The following is a 17981-nucleotide window of genomic DNA, read 5'->3' as shown; positions in this document are numbered from 1 at the left end:
CCTGCTGCCCTGTCCTCCTGTGGGCTTCATCTGTGAGTGTCCAGGGACTTTGGCCCTTCAGCTCCTGCTTCGTGGGCCCCGCAGCCTTTTCAGCCTCAGCCCTGGTGGGCAGCCTCCACGTCCAGGTTCCTCCCAGGCCTCTGGGTGGTCGAGCTGTGCGGCATCCACCTGCCTCAGGAACTGGGAGTCCAGTCCGCAGGCTCCGACCAGTGGGCCTGCAGGTTGCCCATCACTGACCCTCTCTGCCACCTGCTGACCTGGGCAGCTCCGGCCAGCCTCCCTCTCAAGCTCATGAGGCAGCAAACAGGCATCATTTTTGGTTCCTGAACTTCCCCAGCCCCAGGGACACGCAGGCCAGTGCTCCCGGGCAGCCCCCGGCCTGCAATCCTGCAGCTCCACGTGCGTCGGCCCCCAGCCCAGCCCTGTGTGTGGTTCTGTGGTTTGAGGCAAGCGCCAGATGGTGGGGAGTGGGCGGGGCGCAGCGATGTCCCGCTAGCCCGCCACGCTGGCGATAGAGACCCTTTGTTTCCTGGTGATGTCTAGTCTTCCCTGTGGTGTGCTGGAGGGGGAAGGGCAACAGGTGGGATTTCCTCTGTGCCAGGACCTGCAGGGGGACCAGAGGGTGGGGTCCTCGTCCCGGTGTGAGGCATCGTGGTGGTGTGAGGACGGGAAGGTCCCATTCCACCCTGCGCTACGATGGTTACCAGCTGGGGGCTCAGACACCAGGCCCTGGGCTCGGGCCTGAGGGAGTGAGTCACTGCATCTTTCTATGAGCCCGTTGTTGGAGGAGGAGATGGAGGCTGAGTACACCGGGCAAGGTCACGTGGTGAGCGGTGACGCTGAGATGTGAGCCTGGGTGCGTCACCCTCTCCCTGTCCTTCCTCTGGGGTCCTCTCTCCCACTCACCCCTTCGACCCCCACCCCCACGCTGGCCACGTCCACGGTTGAGTCCTGTGACTCTCCTTCTTGACCTCACTCGTGCACTCGCCAGTGAGGGACCCACGGACGGGACGGCCTGGCTGGGGAACCTCGGCCTGTGCGCAGAACACCACGGTTCAGGTAAGCCCAGTGTGGGTGCCCGGGGGGCGCGGCAGGAACAGTGCTGGGGTGGAGGCGGCGCAGGTGCAGAAGTGTGGGGTTAGCCCAGCAGGCAGTGGGGACCGCTGAGGGCTTTGCACCGGGAGGGTGGTTGGACGGGGCTGTCCTTGAGGAAGGCTCCTCTCAGCCTGTGGGAATGGGGCTCAAGGTGTGCAGGGCAGGTGAAGGAGGAGATTCCTTAGTGTCTACGGTGAGAGTCCCCGAGAGAGGACAGTGACCTGAGTAAGGATGCAGCAGGAGGAGATGGGTGGAGCCTGGCTGAGATGGAACTTGGCACAGCCTTTGGGGGAGTAGAAGGAGGAGAGGAGGGGGAGGGGAGGAGGGGGAGAGGAGGGAGAGGAGATGAGGGGGAGAGGAGGGGGAGAGGAGGGGGAAGAGGAGGGGGAGAGGAGGGGGAGGAGATGAGGGGGAGAGGAGGGAGAGAGGAGGGAAAGGAGGGGGAGGGAGAGGAGGGGGAGGGAGAGGAGGAGGAGGGGATGGGGAGGGAGAGGAGGAGGAGGGGATGGGGAGGAGGGGGAGGGGGAGGAGGAGGAGAGGAGGGGGGAGAGGAGGGGGGAGAGGAGGGGAAGGGGAGGGGGAGGAGAGGAGGGGGAGGGGATGACAGTGCAGTAGCAGGCAGTGAAGCGCTAACCTAGAAGGACAGGTGGCAGAGAAGGTGTTGCCTGGAGGGGCTCTTTGTCGGGCTTCTAATGGTCAGAAGCCAGCAGACTTGCACAGTCTCTGGAGGCGGTGGGTGTGAGATGGTGGCAGGTGTGGATGTGGCCTCACTGCAGTGCGGAAGCTCGGAGGACACTGGCGTCTCCCTGGGGGGCTCCTGGGGGGCGGCACACTCCTTGCCTCCTTGGGGCTGTACCGCACTGGCTGTGCCTCCCCTTGCGGGGAAGGAAGTCAACCCGAACAATGGGGGCTGCTGGCTGGAGGCAGGAAGCTCAGGTGACTTTGCCGCTCAGGCAGAGCTGACTGTGGGGTCCCGAAGCGGGAGGGTGTTGTCCTGGCGCCAGATCCCTTCATCCAAGCCCACTGCGCCCTCACCGGGGCCCTTGGGCGCTGCGGCCTTGTGGGCGCGTCTGCCGCCTTATCTGTTTGGCAGCTCATTTGTGATCCTGGGACAGTGATATTTGGTAGAAACTGAATATGGCCTTCAAGCCTGAGAAGCCTCACTACCACATGGAGTCTGGCTGCAGGAACACAGCGAGCTTCTGATGACATAGCTTTTGGGGGGAAGAAAAGAAAAAGAAAGACTCTTCAGCCAAAGAAGGTGCTGAATCGTGCCTGGGACATGGCAAGGCTTCCTTTAGGCAAAGTCAACAAATGTTTCGTTGCACAAGGTTGGTGAGCCACGGTGAAGGTCTGACTCGTGTCTCAAAGAATAATTACACGTCTCCCCGAGGGACCACCTGCGATGTCCGTGCCGGCAGCTCCGAGAAGGTGGTGGGCGAGCTTTGTCAGAAAGAAGCGGGTCGCTGCCAGGCCTCCTTGCTGAAGACCCAGCTGTGCTCTTCCTCCCAGATCGTTCAGTCCTGTTCAGTTTGTTTTCTGGATTAGAAGGTTCAAGCCTTTGACCGAGTGAGCCAAGGCAAATTGATTTTGTTCCTGGCGGGGGGCTCAGGAGCACCATTCTAGCTGGCAGGCGTGGCACCGCGGGCTTGCTTGGGAGGAAGCCCTGCATTGGGCGGCACCTTTACGAATAAGTCACAGGCTGCTTGGATCAGAGGCCTCTGCATGTCCTCACAGCTCTGCGTCTCCTCTGCGCTCCCATCCAGGGAAGCTCCAGGGACGGGCTCTTGCCTTGAGCTGTTGGGACTGCACTGGCCGTGAGATAAGGTGCCCCCTGCTCCTTGTAGAGGGGCAAAGCAAAGCCTCCAGGAGGGGCCGGCACAGCCTGGGATGTGTGCACACATCGCCAGGTGGTTTGGGAACCAGTAAGTTTTCTCCTCGGATCCGTTTCCTTGCATTTGATAAGAATGTTCAAACCTCAGTAAACTAGTGCAGCCTATTTTTTGGAAGGAGAGATCCTTTTCCTATAACACTGAGCGACACAGTAACTCTGGGTTTTATCTGATTCCTGGGGCGTGAGTTGCTCCGCTCAGCTTCATCGTGGAGTCCTGGCCGCCGGCTAAGTGATCCACACCCACGGGCTCTTTCTTAACTTACTGGGGGGTTGGGTAACCGCTGTGGGATTCAGCTCGCAAATGCTCCTCTTTGAATATGTACTTGATGTGCGCTGAGATAGCCATGTTCCCATGTACACGGGCCCGCGTTTCAAGTTTGCTGAGCGTTATGGATAGCTTTTGCTATTGTGTCTTTGAGAACCCCATCAAGAAAGCTAATCATTTCACTTTGGATTACTGAAAGCTTCTCCAACCCCAGGTCACAACGGTGAAAGTCTCTTGTGCGTAGGGTTTCTTGGTTGGTTTTGAATGCGTTTGCTGCACAAATGAGCTTTCATTGGGCTCCTAGAGGAGTCAGCTTCTCCTCCGCCCTTGTTAGAGGCAGGAGGCTTGTTTTTTTGTCCCAAAGAGTAAACCTGCTAATAACAGTAAAAGCCGTTTTAACAGCTATAGTCACTGAGTGCCCTGCAAGAAACTTCAGGAGTCATCTTGGCTAATCCTCACGTGAACCCCATAATAAACACTGAAATCATTCTCCGTGTGGCTCCTGGGGAAACTGAGGCTGACAAGTGGCAGTACTTGCCCAGACAGAGTCGTCCGCTGTAGGACACACAGCTGGCAATATCTTCGCCAGATCCGAGCACGGCAGAGTGTATCACGGGGCTGGCAGATGCTTCGCAGCTATGAAAGGGTGTTCTGGGGCAGAATTCCAAAGGACGGTGTCTCTCCGTTGCCCTGAAAAGCAGTGTTTTTATGGGAAGCCCATTGCCCCCTGGTTTACTGGGACTCTGGTGTTCCTCTCTTGATGCAGTGTTTCTCCTTCAGGCTGCCCTTGAAGATGGCCTCTTAATTTGAGAATTCCATGGGTACGTGTATCTGGATCTTTTCGCTGACTGCTTCTCTTGTCCTAAGTTTTGTTTTTAAAGGCAAACATGGTAGGGAAAGCATCAGAGGGACCGGCCTCATTCCTCCTTTATTAGAAAGGATTCTTGTCTAGGAAGGAATAGTACCCTGAGGGTGCGAGGTACCTACTGAGCCCTGAGAGGAGGCGTCACCGGGGCTCGAACCTGGGGTCCCCATGGCCCACAGTGGTCTGCAGAAGTCGCGTGCACATACGTGAAGGTGTCTTGGTGCATCGCGCCCTCATCAGATCCCCAGAGGAGTCCTGATCCTAGAGGCTCGGAGAGCCCTGAGGACCGACCTGGAACCTTCCCGCCGTCAGCCAGTCTGCCCGTCTCTCCCGACTCCGCCTCCTCCTCTGTACCATGAGGATGTGGAACGCAGCCTGTGAGTCGTGTGTCCTCAGCACTGAAGGACGTCCTCGGGGGCTCTATTGGACAAGGCTGGTCCGGACCCCACATCACAGCAGACTGTGCCAGAAACCTTTCCCAGCGGGGGCCTCCCGACCCACCCCCTCAACTCAGTGGCCCCTGCAGGATGCCCACCCTCTAGCACATGGCACAGAGCCTTGGACGGTTCACCACTGGCTGCTGGATACCCTGGGGTTTTTTGATTTCAGGAAATAACTAGGGAGAGGGCCGGGGGCGCACAGTGGCTCAGGAGGACCCGTGGCAGTGTGAACCCGAGAGAGTCCCTTGCCTGTCGGATCCTCAGTCTTCCCGTCTGTACAGTGGGGAGAGTAACCCTGCATGTGCCCTTGTTGTGAGGACTGAACATCTGTATGCCAAGTGCTTGGGACTTGGCTGGCTTGTACATCCAGAAACTGAGAGCTAAAAACTCCGGTTACTGCTGGGCTCAGAGGCGTGGGAGCTATTACTGGAGGGTGGGGAGGGCTCGCTACCGCCTGGCACCCATCCTGCCCGCCCCCCGCAGTGCCGTGCTGTCCTCGGGTGTTGGCCTGGGCTTTGGGATGTCCACCTTTTCTTAGATGCTCGCACAGCTGGGCAGTGACATGCAGCTGAATCACAGCAGAGGGGAGCTGACTCACTTGTACAGCAAGTAGTCTCTGAGTGACCTTCTCTGCTGGGACCAAGAGAGTCGTGGGGTTAGAGTCTAGAGTCGTGGCTGGTCCTACACGGTCTGGTCCAAGTCCTGTGAGTGCCGACTGGGAGAAGCGCTGAGAGAGACACTGGCCAGATGCTCCGCTGGAGAACATTCTACGGGGTCGCGGCAAGGATGGGGGAGAGACCTTCCTGAGGAGCGCGCCTTCCAGGGTGAGTCGGGAGGAGAGGCAACGGCATTTCCGGCAGGGAGCACAGTGTGTGAAGCCCTCGACGAGGGAGAGCTTGCTGATTCAAGGTAGCAGAGGAGGAGGCGTGCAGGGACCGAGGAGACTGGGACAGTCAAGGTGGGTGTGCTTGCGCCGCAGTGCTGGGGGGCTGTAAGCGAGGACGTGGTAGCTACTGTGATCTGTGATTTAAATGATGGCTTGAGGGGCTTCCCTGGTGGCGCAGTGGTTGAGAGTCCGCCTGCGATGCAGGGGACACGGGTTCGTGCCCCGGTCTGGGAGGATCCCACATGCCGCGTGAGCGCCTGGGCCCGTGAGCCATGGCCGCTGAGCCTGCGCGTCCGGAGCCTGTGCTCCGCAGTGGGAGGGGCCACGGCAGTGGGAGGGGCCACGGCAGTGGGAGGCCGGCGTACTGGGGGAAAAAAAAAAAAGGCTTGAGTGCAGAAGCTAGCAGAGGGAGAAGGGGGGAGGGGTGGGAAGGGGCCCATGGGAATCACGTGGAGGGGGATTTTGTCCAATTGGGATTCTATCCAGACCACCCCGAACTTTCTGGAACTGCTCTCTTTGTGTCTTGTTAGCAGTGGTGTCTCTGTCCCTTGCCCCTGGCCGGGGTGGCAGGGGGACACGCCCGTGCTCTGTGCCCCTGACCGGGGTGGCAGGGGGACACGCCCATGCTCTGTGCCCTGTTGCCTTAGGTATTGAGGACCCTTGTGAAGACCACTCTTTCCTGCCCTTGCTGGCTCCACGGTACTTTTTCCCCTCATTTCTAACAGCCCTGTTGGCCTATATTTGGCGTCCTCTTGGGGTCTGATGTCTGGGTTCCACTTTCTCCTGGAATCTCCTGACCCATGAAAGGATAAACAGAAGGATGTTGTCGGTAGCAGCGGAAGGCCCTACCTCTTACTGATGCCCAGAGCTCACCTGGGCTCCGCAAACGCAGGCACTTGACGTGTTTAAACTTTCACTGAATTTCCTGAGAAAACTGTAGAATGTATCTTGCAGAAGGGAAACTCCACCCACTGGGTGAATCCGTTTACAAAAGAGAAGCAGTCCATCGCTTCGCTCATGCTGGCCCCCTTCAAGGCTCTTTCCCGGGTGTGACCCAGGTCCCTGCCTTAAATCCGGTTCCTGAGTGGGTGAGGCTGACAGGGGTCACACAGAGGAAGGAACGGCGCTAGGGACACCCCCGGGACGGGGACAGGCTCTGCGGGACACGGGATGCTGAGGACACAGGCTTGGAACCAGGCTCCTTGCCCTGTAGCCCTCACTCTGAATCACGGCTTTCGCTCCCATTCTGTGGCTGAAATCCAGCTGAGATCGCCAACATTCCATTTAAATGTGAAAAGTTAAACCTTTGTCTTTCGGCTTCTTATCCTGCACATCGATCTTCTGACTTTAAGAGGAGGACCGTCCTTTACATTGACACCATCTTCATGATGGCTTTCATTTATGTATTTATTTAAAATGTTTATTGGAGTCGTTGATTCACAATATTGTGTTACTTTCTGCTGTACAGCAAAGTGAATCAGTTTTACATATACATATATCCAGTCTTTTTGCAGATTCTTCTCCCATATAGGCCATTACGGAGTATCGAGTAGAGTTCCCTGTGCTGTATAGCAGGTCCTTGCTGTTTACCTACTTTATATATAGTGGTGTGTATATGTCAACCCCAATCTCCCCATTTATCCCGCCCCCCTCCTGCACCCTGGTAACCAGAAGTTTATTTTCTATATCTGTGACTCTGTTTCTATTTTGTAGATAAGTTCATTTGTAGCCTTTTTTTAGATTCCACGTATGAGTGATATCACATGATATTTGCCTTTGTCTGTCTGACTCATTGCTTTTATTTTTAATGCAAATAACTTAAACAGATGCCATTAATTTGATGGATACATTTCATCCAAACAGGAAACTACAAAGCAGTTAAATGAGATAGTCCTCATTGCCTGTTGAACAGTGCACACAGCTAATTAAAAGGCCAGGGTCTTCATGTCGTTCTCAGACAACAAAGAAAAAGCTAGTTTGTACTGAAGAGATGCAGGGCTTGGTCCCTTACCCCTCAGGGGACAGGGGACAGAAGTCCTCCATTCTCTGTTGCTGGCATGTCCCCAACCCCACCCGGCCCTGGTGGGGAGCAGTGGGGCAGTGAGTAGTGACTACTACTAATTTAAAAAAAAATTAAAATGATTGCACATGTCAAAAAAAATATTCTGCACTTTGGGCTGCCAATGAATCCCTTTGTAGATCTTTAGGGATTGGTAAACTTTAGTTTTTTTTAAAAAAGTGTTATAGAGACAAATTTTCTTGCACAAAAGTCTTACTTAAAAATTCGATAATTATCTCAAAAATCTGTGAAGTGTCTGTTTAAGAAGAAATAAACAGGCGTCCTCAAGCACATTCTGCCCTCATCTCGTTTCTGTCCAGCCACTGTGTGCCTTCCGGCTAGAAATGAACTTAGCACAGTACTAAGTCCGTTGCAGATTTCTTCATCAGTCAGATACCCTCTCTGGGGCGTGAGAGCCTATACAGACACGTGACCTCTTGGGGGCACCTGCGCCTCACCGGGTCCTGGACCTGTCATCTTATGTACGTTACCTAGTTCAAGCCTCACAACAGCGAGACCACAAAATCTGCGACTAGTTCCGGCCTCCTGGGTAGATCCCGGAGTGTTTGCTAGGCCCACCCCTTGTGAGTGTTTAGTGTCTTCGTTGGAAAAGCCTTGGCTTATGCGTTCACGCTTCCTAGCCTGCTGTGTACACGAGCGGGCAGCTCTGAAACCAGCACTGTCAGTGTCACGAAACCAGGTTTTGTCTGCCAGAAAGCAGGGCAGAAGCCCTTGACTTGGTTCCCTTTCATGCCAAGTATGTGCTGACTCAGAGTCCTCGCTGTGTGGGTAGCTAGCTGCAGGAGTAGACCCTGGGGTCCTGGCAATCACAGATGCACATGCTGCCCTGCCCACACCTGCCTGCATGTCCTCACCTTCACCCCCCGCCAGCCCGGCTCACAGACACGTGGGCTCAAAGGGAAATGAAGTGTCCACCCTCAGACCCCCCTGGAGACTGCTGGGGACGGGACGGCCTTCCCTTTCGGGTGGGGTGTAGGGGAGCGTATGTCCTCTGGGGCTGTCTGCACACCTCACCCTCTAGGTGTGTTTCCACCAGGGAGGCCAGCACCCTAGTTCTCATCTCGGCCAGGCTGCTGACGCCAGGCCCACGGACTCCTCACCCAGGTGGAGCTGTTCTCAGAAGGCCTCTGACCCTCCCGCGGTCCTGCTTACGTACATCTTCCTGCCCCTGATTCTGTCTGACCCCTGCCCCTCTCTTGTTTCCCATGATGGTGGGATTTCTCCTTTGGGTCTGATGGTCAGCTGCCTTCAATTTGCACTTGTTTGTGAACTTGCCTTCCAGAGCTGTGGATGTGTGTGTGTACATGTGTGCACGTGTGGCTGTGTGTGCACGTGTGAATCATGTACCTTGCGAGAAGAGCCTGTTTTGTTCCTCATCGTTCATAGGAAATTCCCGAAGTCCCCACCCTCCGCACGCCCAGGGTCCCTCCCTAACCCCCCAGCCTCACCACGTGCCAGCCTTCCTGAAATGTCCCCACACCCCAAGCCCCTCCCCACCTTGGTGCCGTCGGAATGACCGTCCTTGCTGGGGACAGCCTCAGGCCCACGCTTGTCCTTACCGCCTCCATCTGATTTTTCATGTCACCACTCACAAATCATCTCCTGAAACTTGGTGAACTCGGCCTAAATCAAGAGCCCTTACCAATCCCTGTGGAGCACTCATGCCTTCCTTGCCCTCGTGGTTGTACCATCCTTCTTCCTGGGTCCCGTGAGCTGTCGTCCACCCTTGGGGACCATGATCCCGTGGAGGGTGACTTACAGCTGTGATCATCGATCTTAGGATGGTCCTGGGATGTGATGGGGCCACCACATATCTGTTTAGTGGATGACTGTCTTCCCAGACACGCGTGGCATTGCTCAGAGGAGAAGTTAAGCCTTTAAGTGTGAAGAATAAGGTTTGTGATGGTATGATTACAGTCCTGTTATTCCTGCCCGCCTTTCTCTGATGCTTCCTCCAAACCAGTGATTCCCAGATCACTGAATTCTCTGCTGCACCCACGACTTACAAGGAGGTGACTCAATTCAGAGTCAGATTCAGGAGGCCGTACGGACGGGGCCATTTGCCCAGAACCCCAGGCCTCCTGCACTGATTCTCAATGGAAGTGCCTGGCAGCCTCCGGGCCGCTCCCTCCCTGGGCATGAGCAGAGGCCTCGCGTCCAACAGCTGGAGGAGAATCCAGGTGACCCTGGAAGTGACCTGACCCTGAGAACCAGAGCAGCTCGTGTCCAATTTTCTGACTCTTCGGAGAGGAAGCAAACTTCTGCTTGGGAGACTCTTAGGAGAGAACGGTGACCCCTTCTGCCTGCAGCGCAGACGGACCCACCGAGCCAGAGCTTGCTTCACCGGGCGGATCAGGACCACGAATAGCCTGGTCTGGTTTTTCTTTGAAATTTGGGCGGGGTTCAAATTTCTTTGAACTTTGACATTCCCTTTCGGGAGAGGCTGTTCACCCTGCTTCCTGCCCGGGCTGCCACCAGCATGGTACATGGGCGGGGATCCTGCGGGCTTGTCAGTGGGCGGAACCGGCATCAGCCTCAGCATCCATGGATGGTCACACGTAGAGAGCGGAGCGCCCTTTGGACTCTGCTCAGGGAAGTAGTGAGCCGTGTGGACGTTCTCTTCTCAGGCTGCAGCCCTGCCTGCCGGGGCCCCTCCAACCTGGCTGGGTGCCAGCCATGGCCTGGAGGTAGGTTTTCATTCGGCCGCCTGGACTCGGCCCTGGGATTCGCACTCACTGAGCCCGGACGGTGTCAGACGCACAGCCCACACCGTCTTGCATCGGCTGCCTTTCGTTGGGGCGGCATGTCCGCCTCCTGATTCACTCTGAAGGGCTCTGGGCGAGAAAGCCGTCTGGCAGCGCCCCCGCTGATGTGGGAACTAGCAGACATGGCCCCGACATTTGGGTCGTAACTTTGTGATGGTTTTAAGATAAAACCGTTTGGAGCTCTGACTGATGGTGTTTGAAATGCCGGCAATGTTCTTACCTGACGGTTTTAACACGGATTACCTTTGAGATGCCAGGAATGTTTTTATTTTTATTGTTTTCATCTGCTAAGTCCTTCCCTGCCCGGGCGACTCCCAGCTGGTTTCCTGCAGGGACCAGAGGGCAGGTGAGGGGCTTGCTCAGCAGCTCATGCCCTGAAGAGCCTCCCAGGGTATGCCCAGGAGGGGCCAGGCCCTGGGTCCCTGCCCGGTGGGTCCTCAGACTGAGGCAGGAACCTGGCCCTTTGACGGCCACGTGCTCCCAGACCCAGGTGACCCCAAACGCCCAACACCCGCACCGACCCTCCAAGGTCAGCACCTCGGCTTCCCTGGACCGAGTGAAGGTGTCCGAAGTGGTCCCTCCCGGGCAGAGGAGGCCAGTGGTGCCGCGACCATGTTGTGTGGAGATGCTGCTCATAAGCGGGGGGGCCTGGGGGGTCCGTGCACCTAGGCAGCTTCTGCTCTTGAGCTGGCCCACGGTTACACCCTTGAACACACAGCCTGAGGTGTTGTGATGCTCCTGGGGTGGGGGAGGATGGGGGGTCAGCAGAGGTGTCTCGCTGCCCTCGGGCCCTGCTCCCTTCAGGGCTCCCTCCCCTTCCCTTTCCTCTAAGGGGCCCACGAGCCTCCACCCCCGTCAGGTCCTGCATCTTCCGCCTTGTCCCCTAGCCAGAGAAGCTTCTCGTGGGTGGTGGGCCAGAGGCTGAGGGGCCCCAAAGAAGGAGCGAGCCCTGGCAGTAAAGACTCACAGTACCAGCTGATCCCATTACTAGGATGAAACGATTTTATTAGGATGAAGTCTAATTTTATTAGGATGAAAACTTAATTTTATTAGGAGGCAATGATGAAATTGTGAGAAAATCACATGACGTAAAATTTACCATTTTTGAGCCATGTTTAAGCATCCAGTTCGGTGATGTCAAGCACGGTCACATTGTTGTGCCACCATCTCCAGAGCTTTTTTTCATCTGGAACCATTCAGCGAACCGGAACTCTGTTAAACAAAAGCTCTGTTAAACCCATCCAACAAAGCTACCCGTCTCCCCCCTCCCCCAGCCGCTGGTAACCACCCTTCCATTTCCTGCCCCCGTGTGAACTTGGCTGCCCTCCGAAACTCCTGTAAGTGGAGTCAGGCAATAGGGCTCCTTCTGTGACTGGCTTGTTCACTTGGCTTAATGGCCTCGAGGTGCATCCATCTTATAGCAGGTGTCCGAATTTGCTTCCTTTCTAAGGCTGAATACTATTCCACGGCGTGTATTGGGCCATAGTTTGTTTATCCCTTCATCTGTTGATAGACTCCGGTTGTTTCCACCTTTTGGCTATTGTGAATAATGCTGCTCTGAACATGGGTGTACAAGTATCTTTTTGAGTCTTTACTTTCGATTCTTTGGGTTATATACCCAGGCGTGGAATTGCTGGGTCATGTGGTAGTCCTATTTTTAATTTTTTGAGGCCCCTCCGTACTGCTTTCCGTAGCGGCTGCACCAATTCACATTCCCACCAGCAGTGCGCGAGGGGGCTCATTTCTCCATGTCTTCGTCATCATTCGTTATTTTCTGATTTTTTTGATAGTGGCCATCCCAGTCCTGACTACAGCTTAATTTAATGTAATATAATGGTGGTAGTTTGGGGGTATATTTTTCTGTGATTTAGTCTATTAGAACTGGAAACCCCCAGTTTCACCGACCTGGAAACTGAGGTCCAGGAAGGAAACTCCCCTGAGATAACTATACAGGTGGACACACAGGACCACCTAAGAGATGTTCTTTTCTGCTATGGCCAGGTGTGGCCTCGGAGCCAAGTCAGCCCCTGTACAGGTGTGAGGGCCAGTCACACTGGACTGAGGGGAAACGGAGGATGGGGATTGGCCTGCCCCCCTGAGATCAGGAGGCACCCAGGTTCAGGCCACAGCTGAGTTCTCGGTGGCCTTGTCCCTCCTGGGAGCCCCATCCTACATCTACAGACCCGTCACCCTGCAGACCGCACGTACTAACACTGCTTCGAGGGCTTTTCAGTGGCTGGGACCACAGAGGTGCCTGGTCTGAGGGCGAGGACCCCAGAGTGTCCTGAGAGATGTCTTCAGTCGCTCCTTTCCCTCTGCCTGTACGCAGAGTGACACTGGGAGTGTCACTGTCATCTTGAACTCCATCCATGGAAAGGGGATTGCTGGCCGTCCCCCAGGATGCATCCTCTGTGGGGCTTTGCGGAGCCTCGTGCAGGAGTCTGGGTGACATGCAGTGTCCTCCCCGTGCCCCCAGCCCATGCTCTCCCTCACGGCGTCTGTGTCCGGGCATCCTCTCTCCACCCCGCCTGTCCTCCACCTCAGCCCTCGTGCTGTGGACCTGGGGCTGCACCTGCTACCTCTCCAGCCTTGCTTCTCCAACCGTCTCCCCGGACGCCACCTCCCTCACCTACCTCCTGACTTCCCCTCCCAAGGCCTCCGGGACCCCGCTGGCTACAGGGTCATCCGGGTCCTCAGCGGCGTCCCACCTGGGAACTTCTTCCCGCAGCAGCTGGGCCCCTCCTCCAGACAAAACAGACACAAAACCATCCTCTGGGCTCGACCTCTTTCTTGGTGACCTTGAAAAAAGTAATTTAGGCACTCCCCAAGTATCCGTGGGATACCTGTTTATTTAGAACCCACCTGCGCACAGTTCCCCCGACTGTAATATGAGAGCTGGAGATCTTATCCTTGAGACTATGAGGGTCAGATGAGACAAAGTATTTATTTATTTGTTTGTTTGTTTGTTTATTTTTTGCTGTTGACATATAGTTGATATACAATATCATGTTAGTTTCGGGTGTACGGTATAGTGATTCAGTTTCATATATATACATATACACACAAACACATATATATATTCTTTTTCAGATTCTTTTCCCTTATAGATAGGTTATTACAAAATATTAAGTTTAGTTCTCTACAGTAGGTCCTTGTCGGTTATCTAGTTTATATATAGCAGTGTGTGTGTGTTAATCCCAAACTCCTAATTTATCCGTCTCTCCCTTTCTTCATTGGTAACCATAAGTTTGTTTTCTATGTCTGTGAGTCTCTTTCTGTTTTGGAAATAAATTCATTTGTATCTTTTTTCTTTTTAGATTCCATATGTAAGTGATAAGATGTTTGTCTTTCTCTGTCTGACTTACTTCACTTAGTATGATCATCTTTAGATCCATCCATGTAGCTGCAAATGGCATTATTTCCTTCTTTTTTTATGGTTGAGGAAGAGACAAAGCATATTTGGAAAACCCACAGCACTCTGGTACACCGTCTGGCAGTATAGTCAGCCCATCGGTGCTGTTTGACATCTCCTTCTATGATGTGCATGTCAGTATTTTTTCCTCGCCCCCCCATACACGTTTCTCCCTCCCTCATCTCCAAAGTCTGCACACCCTCAGGGCTGCTCACAGCCTCCTCTATAGGTGGACACGCCACCACTGCGGTCCATGCAGGGTTCTTCAATTTCATTGTTGTCTCAAGATTTTATAAGTCTGCTGAGTTCCTTGTAGGCTGAAACTGATATAATTTCACTGTTGCCAACATCCAAATCAATGAATATTTTTAAGAACCTACAAATATGAAGAGCAGTGTGCTAAATACTGAGCGTACAGACAGCCTTAGTACAGCATCTGCTGCCTTCTGGGGATATTAAATCAGAGTGGAAGAAATGAGGTTCTCTTTTGCCTCATAAAGAGCGTAATCACAGTGGGGGTGGGACCTCTGCGTCCAGGATCTTAGGCTGGAAACAAGCAGCTGTCCCAGCCTGCGGTCTGTACATTCGCGGACACACACAAAGCTTCTGAAGCGGGCCTGATGCTGAAGACTCAGCCTCTATGGACTGGTGCCGAATCAAGTCTTAGAGACAGAGTTTTGGGTGAAGTAGAAAAGAATAGATGTACTGCTCTGCTAGGCACAGGGGGACACAGCAGGCTGGAACCCCTCAGAACTGTGTGTCCCAACCCGAGGGACACTGGTGAGGCGTTTCATAGCGATGGTTCAAGGGCGGGGGGTGCTGATCAAGATCAGGGTGTGTGCGGGGCCTGCATTCCTTTAACCTGGCCTCAGGCCGGCTCTTCCTAATGGGCTTCTCTGGTTACTTTAATCTGGTCTCAGGTGGTCTCTTGATGAGATCTTCTCTGGAATGAAGAATGCTAATATCTTCCATTTGTTGGGGGTTTTAGTTCTACCAGGAGCTTAAAGATATTGTTCTGTGTATCCCTTGAGGGGGACCCAGGAGCCCGCCCTAAGGCTGCACTATTATTTCTTTCTTTATTTTTTTTTAACATCTCTCTAGGAGTATAATTGCTTTACACTGTTGTGTTAATTACTGCTGTGTAACAAAAGTGAATCAGCTGGATGTATACATTTGTCCCCATATCCCCTCCCTCTTGAGCCTCCCTCCCACTCTCCCTATTGTTTCTTGGCTGCTCCTCCCTTGTCTCTGCATCCCCTCCCCTCCCTGATTAGCAGCTGTTTGAACCTGCCCTTTGGAACTCAGGGAAGGGAGGGCATGGAGGCTGGAGTCTGTCCGCTAAAAACAAGGCTTCCGTGCCCAGGAGCCCCACAGGGTCCTGCTTGGTTTCAGGTCCACAAATCCATCCGCACCCCAGGCATCACTTTCGGTGTGAAATTTTCCATGTGCACTTCTGAAAATCTGCAAATGTTATTCTGTGAAATAAAAACAGATTCATGAAGTTATGAACATATATATTAACTGTATATTTTTCTGTCAGTTGCTTTTATCAAATGATACAAAATCACAGCTAAAACCCTATGCCATTTCCATGTTAAGACAGGAGCCTCTGTTCTAAAGAGATGTGATCGTTAACATAAACCAGCTCTCAGAGACTCAGATTTGATTGGTTCGTGCTGGCAGGTAAACACTTTTTAAGCTTCCCAGGTGCTTCTGCATGCAGGTAGAGACCCCTGAGCTCAGCCGTGTGTCTGGAGGCCAGAAGCACCTGGGGGATTCTCAGGAGACATGGTTTCGAGCTGTGTCTTCAAGGGATCAAAACCTCCAAGGCAGATGGTGAGGCAAAGGCGAGGGGGGACTTTCGTGCTTCCAGGATCAGGGACCAGTGTCCTGTTACCAGCCAAGTGGGGGAGATCCAAGAGGGGCCAGGACTGAGGGTCCGTGGAGAGCCCTGATTTTCAAGCACTGCTGTGGTTTGGATGTTGTGACAGCTGCTCAGGGGCCAGGTGTGTGGTGGCCCGGAGTCTACGGGTCCAGATGGCCACACACAGCTGGGTTTTGCTGTGAAGGTGTTCAGAGCCCAGTCAGACCTTTGATTTTTACTTTTTTCAAAAAAAGCTAGAAATTCATTGTGTTCTTGTGAACCATTCTAGTTTTTTCAGTGTTGGCCAACTTACACGTGCACACATGTGCACATGACACAGCACTGGACCCACAGAAGCCTCCCTGGGCATCCGTGCAGCCTGCAGGGAGCATCTTGGTTTCTGTGTGGCCGCAGGGAGCGTCTTGGTCTCTGTGTGGCCGGGGATGTTATGCGCAGAGCAAAGCGTGAGAAGATGAAGGGCATGCATGGTGGCGCTCAGTGCGTGTCTGTGGAATGAGGGGGTCACAGTAGGATTGGGTGGCAGGAGGCTGGGGTGTAGGACGAGACTGCATTTGTGCAGACGTTAGTGATGAGGGCTTGGGGGTGCAGCAGTAGGCGTGGGGAGGAGGTGGGGATGGAAACAGCGTCCCAAAGCTGCCTCTGGGTGGTGGGGACAGCATTTATTTGGAAAAATCTGGAGTAGTAGACATTTCTTCTTCCTCTTTTGACCCCATCACCGTGCTGGCTGAATGAACAAATGCCTCCTTTTCTATTCAGTGTGTTCTGAAGGAGTTCAAGCCTTCAAGCCAGCTTTTTTTCTTTTTTTATTGGGGTATAGTTGATTTACAATCTTGTGTTAGTTTCAGGTGTGCAGCAAACGGATTCAGTTATATATATACATATATCTATTCTTTTTCAGATTCTTTTCTCATTTAGGTTATTACAGAGTACTGAGTATAGTTCCCTGTGCTATACAGTAAACCCTTGTTGTTCATCTATTTATATATATTAGTGTATATATGTTCATCCCAACTTCCTAATTTACCCCTCACCCTCACCCTTCCCCTTTGGTAACCACAAGTCTGTTCTCTGTCTGTCAGTCTGTTTCTGTTTCGTAGATAAGTTCATTTGCATAATATTTTAGATTCCACATAGAAGTGATATCATATGATATTTGTCTTTCTCTGTCTGACTTACTTCACTTAGTATGATAATTTCTAGGTTCATCCATGTTGCTGCAAATGGCATTATTTCATTCTGTTTTATGGCTGAGTAATATTCCATTGTAAAGCCAGCTTTATTAGTACCCAGAAATAAAAATGTAGTTTACTTGGAAAGTATATTTATTTCCTAAAAATGATTTTTTCCTGAAAGCACTTCTGGGAGGTCATGCTAATGGCAGGTGGACTGCTCAGAGACTGGGCTTCTAGCTGAGACCTATGGTTGATTAATGAAGGAACACATGACTAGTCTCTCTGCCTTGACTTTTCCATCTGTATAATGGGCCGATATCTGGTCTTCCTAATAGAGGTTGAAGGATGCACTGGTTAAAACTTCAGGCTCTGGAAACAAATTGTCTGTAATCTGAGAAAGGTGTGCCCAGACTCTTTATCTATAAAACAGGAATGGCAGTACCTCCTCACAGTGTTACTGTGAGGAATAAATGAATTAATACTACACAGTCCTTAGACCAGTGCAATATATGTTTCCTACTTCATCTTTATTTCTATAAGTTTAAAGGAAAAAATATGTAATGAATAAGAATAAAGCATAAAAATTATTTAAAAATATGATGTAGGTATAAGGTCTTTAACAAGAAAAAAGGAGAATTAATTTATATCTACTTATCAGGGTAGAGGATGAAACCCAGGTGTCATTCCTAAGTCTTGTGTTGGCCAGTGAAGTGAACAGTGATGGTTTGAGGCCTCATCTGAACCCTATTTGCTGTTTTCCCCCACTTTAAATGACCTCTTTCCTTTTACTACTAATGCATAGAGAGGTGATATTATAGAAAAAATTAGGAAATGCATAGAAGTGAAAATAGCAAAACAAATGTCATGGTACCCATCACCCAGAGATCATTGTTACTAATTCTTTGCCTTGTCTTTCTAGACTGTTTTGTGATCTATTGCTATAATGCATACTTCTCTTATAAACGGTATTTCTCAAAACAAATAATATTTCAAAGTTTGTTTTCTTAAGATGTCTGTATTGAGCGTTTTGGAACATCAACTTATATACATTTAAAATATATTTATTCTTTTACATGTAGTTGTCCAGTTTTTCCAGCACCATTTATTGAAGAGACTGTCTTTTCTCCATTGTATAGTCTTGCCTCCTTTGTTGTAGATTAATTGACCATAGGTGTGTGGGTTTATTTCTGGGCTTTCTATCCTGTTCCATTGGTCTATATTT

At 52.3% G+C, this 17981-nt stretch overlaps 1 protein-coding gene across 11 annotated transcripts in view; it reads left to right on the top strand.

Annotated features, from left to right (window-relative positions):
* Nucleotides 1-17981, top strand: part of COBL (cordon-bleu WH2 repeat protein) — a 239419-nt gene that overhangs the window by 65887 nt on the left and 155551 nt on the right. Inside the window, exon 1 of one of the 11 annotated variants that reach the window (XM_081244507.1) lies at nucleotides 5349-5383. The exons of the other annotated variants lie outside the window; for them this stretch is intronic. The gene's annotated coding sequence lies outside the window, so the exon portion shown is untranslated. Of the gene's footprint in view, nucleotides 1-5348; nucleotides 5384-17981 lie in introns of those variants that run through there. 11 annotated transcript variants of the gene reach the window in all.

This window comes from Mesoplodon bidens (assembly GCF_964165515.1).
Source record: "Mesoplodon bidens genome assembly, chromosome: 9".
Taxonomy (NCBI): Eukaryota; Metazoa; Chordata; class Mammalia; order Artiodactyla; family Ziphiidae; genus Mesoplodon; species Mesoplodon bidens.
Note: the sequence above shows the minus strand (reverse complement) of the source record. Positions and strands in the feature narration are given on the sequence as shown.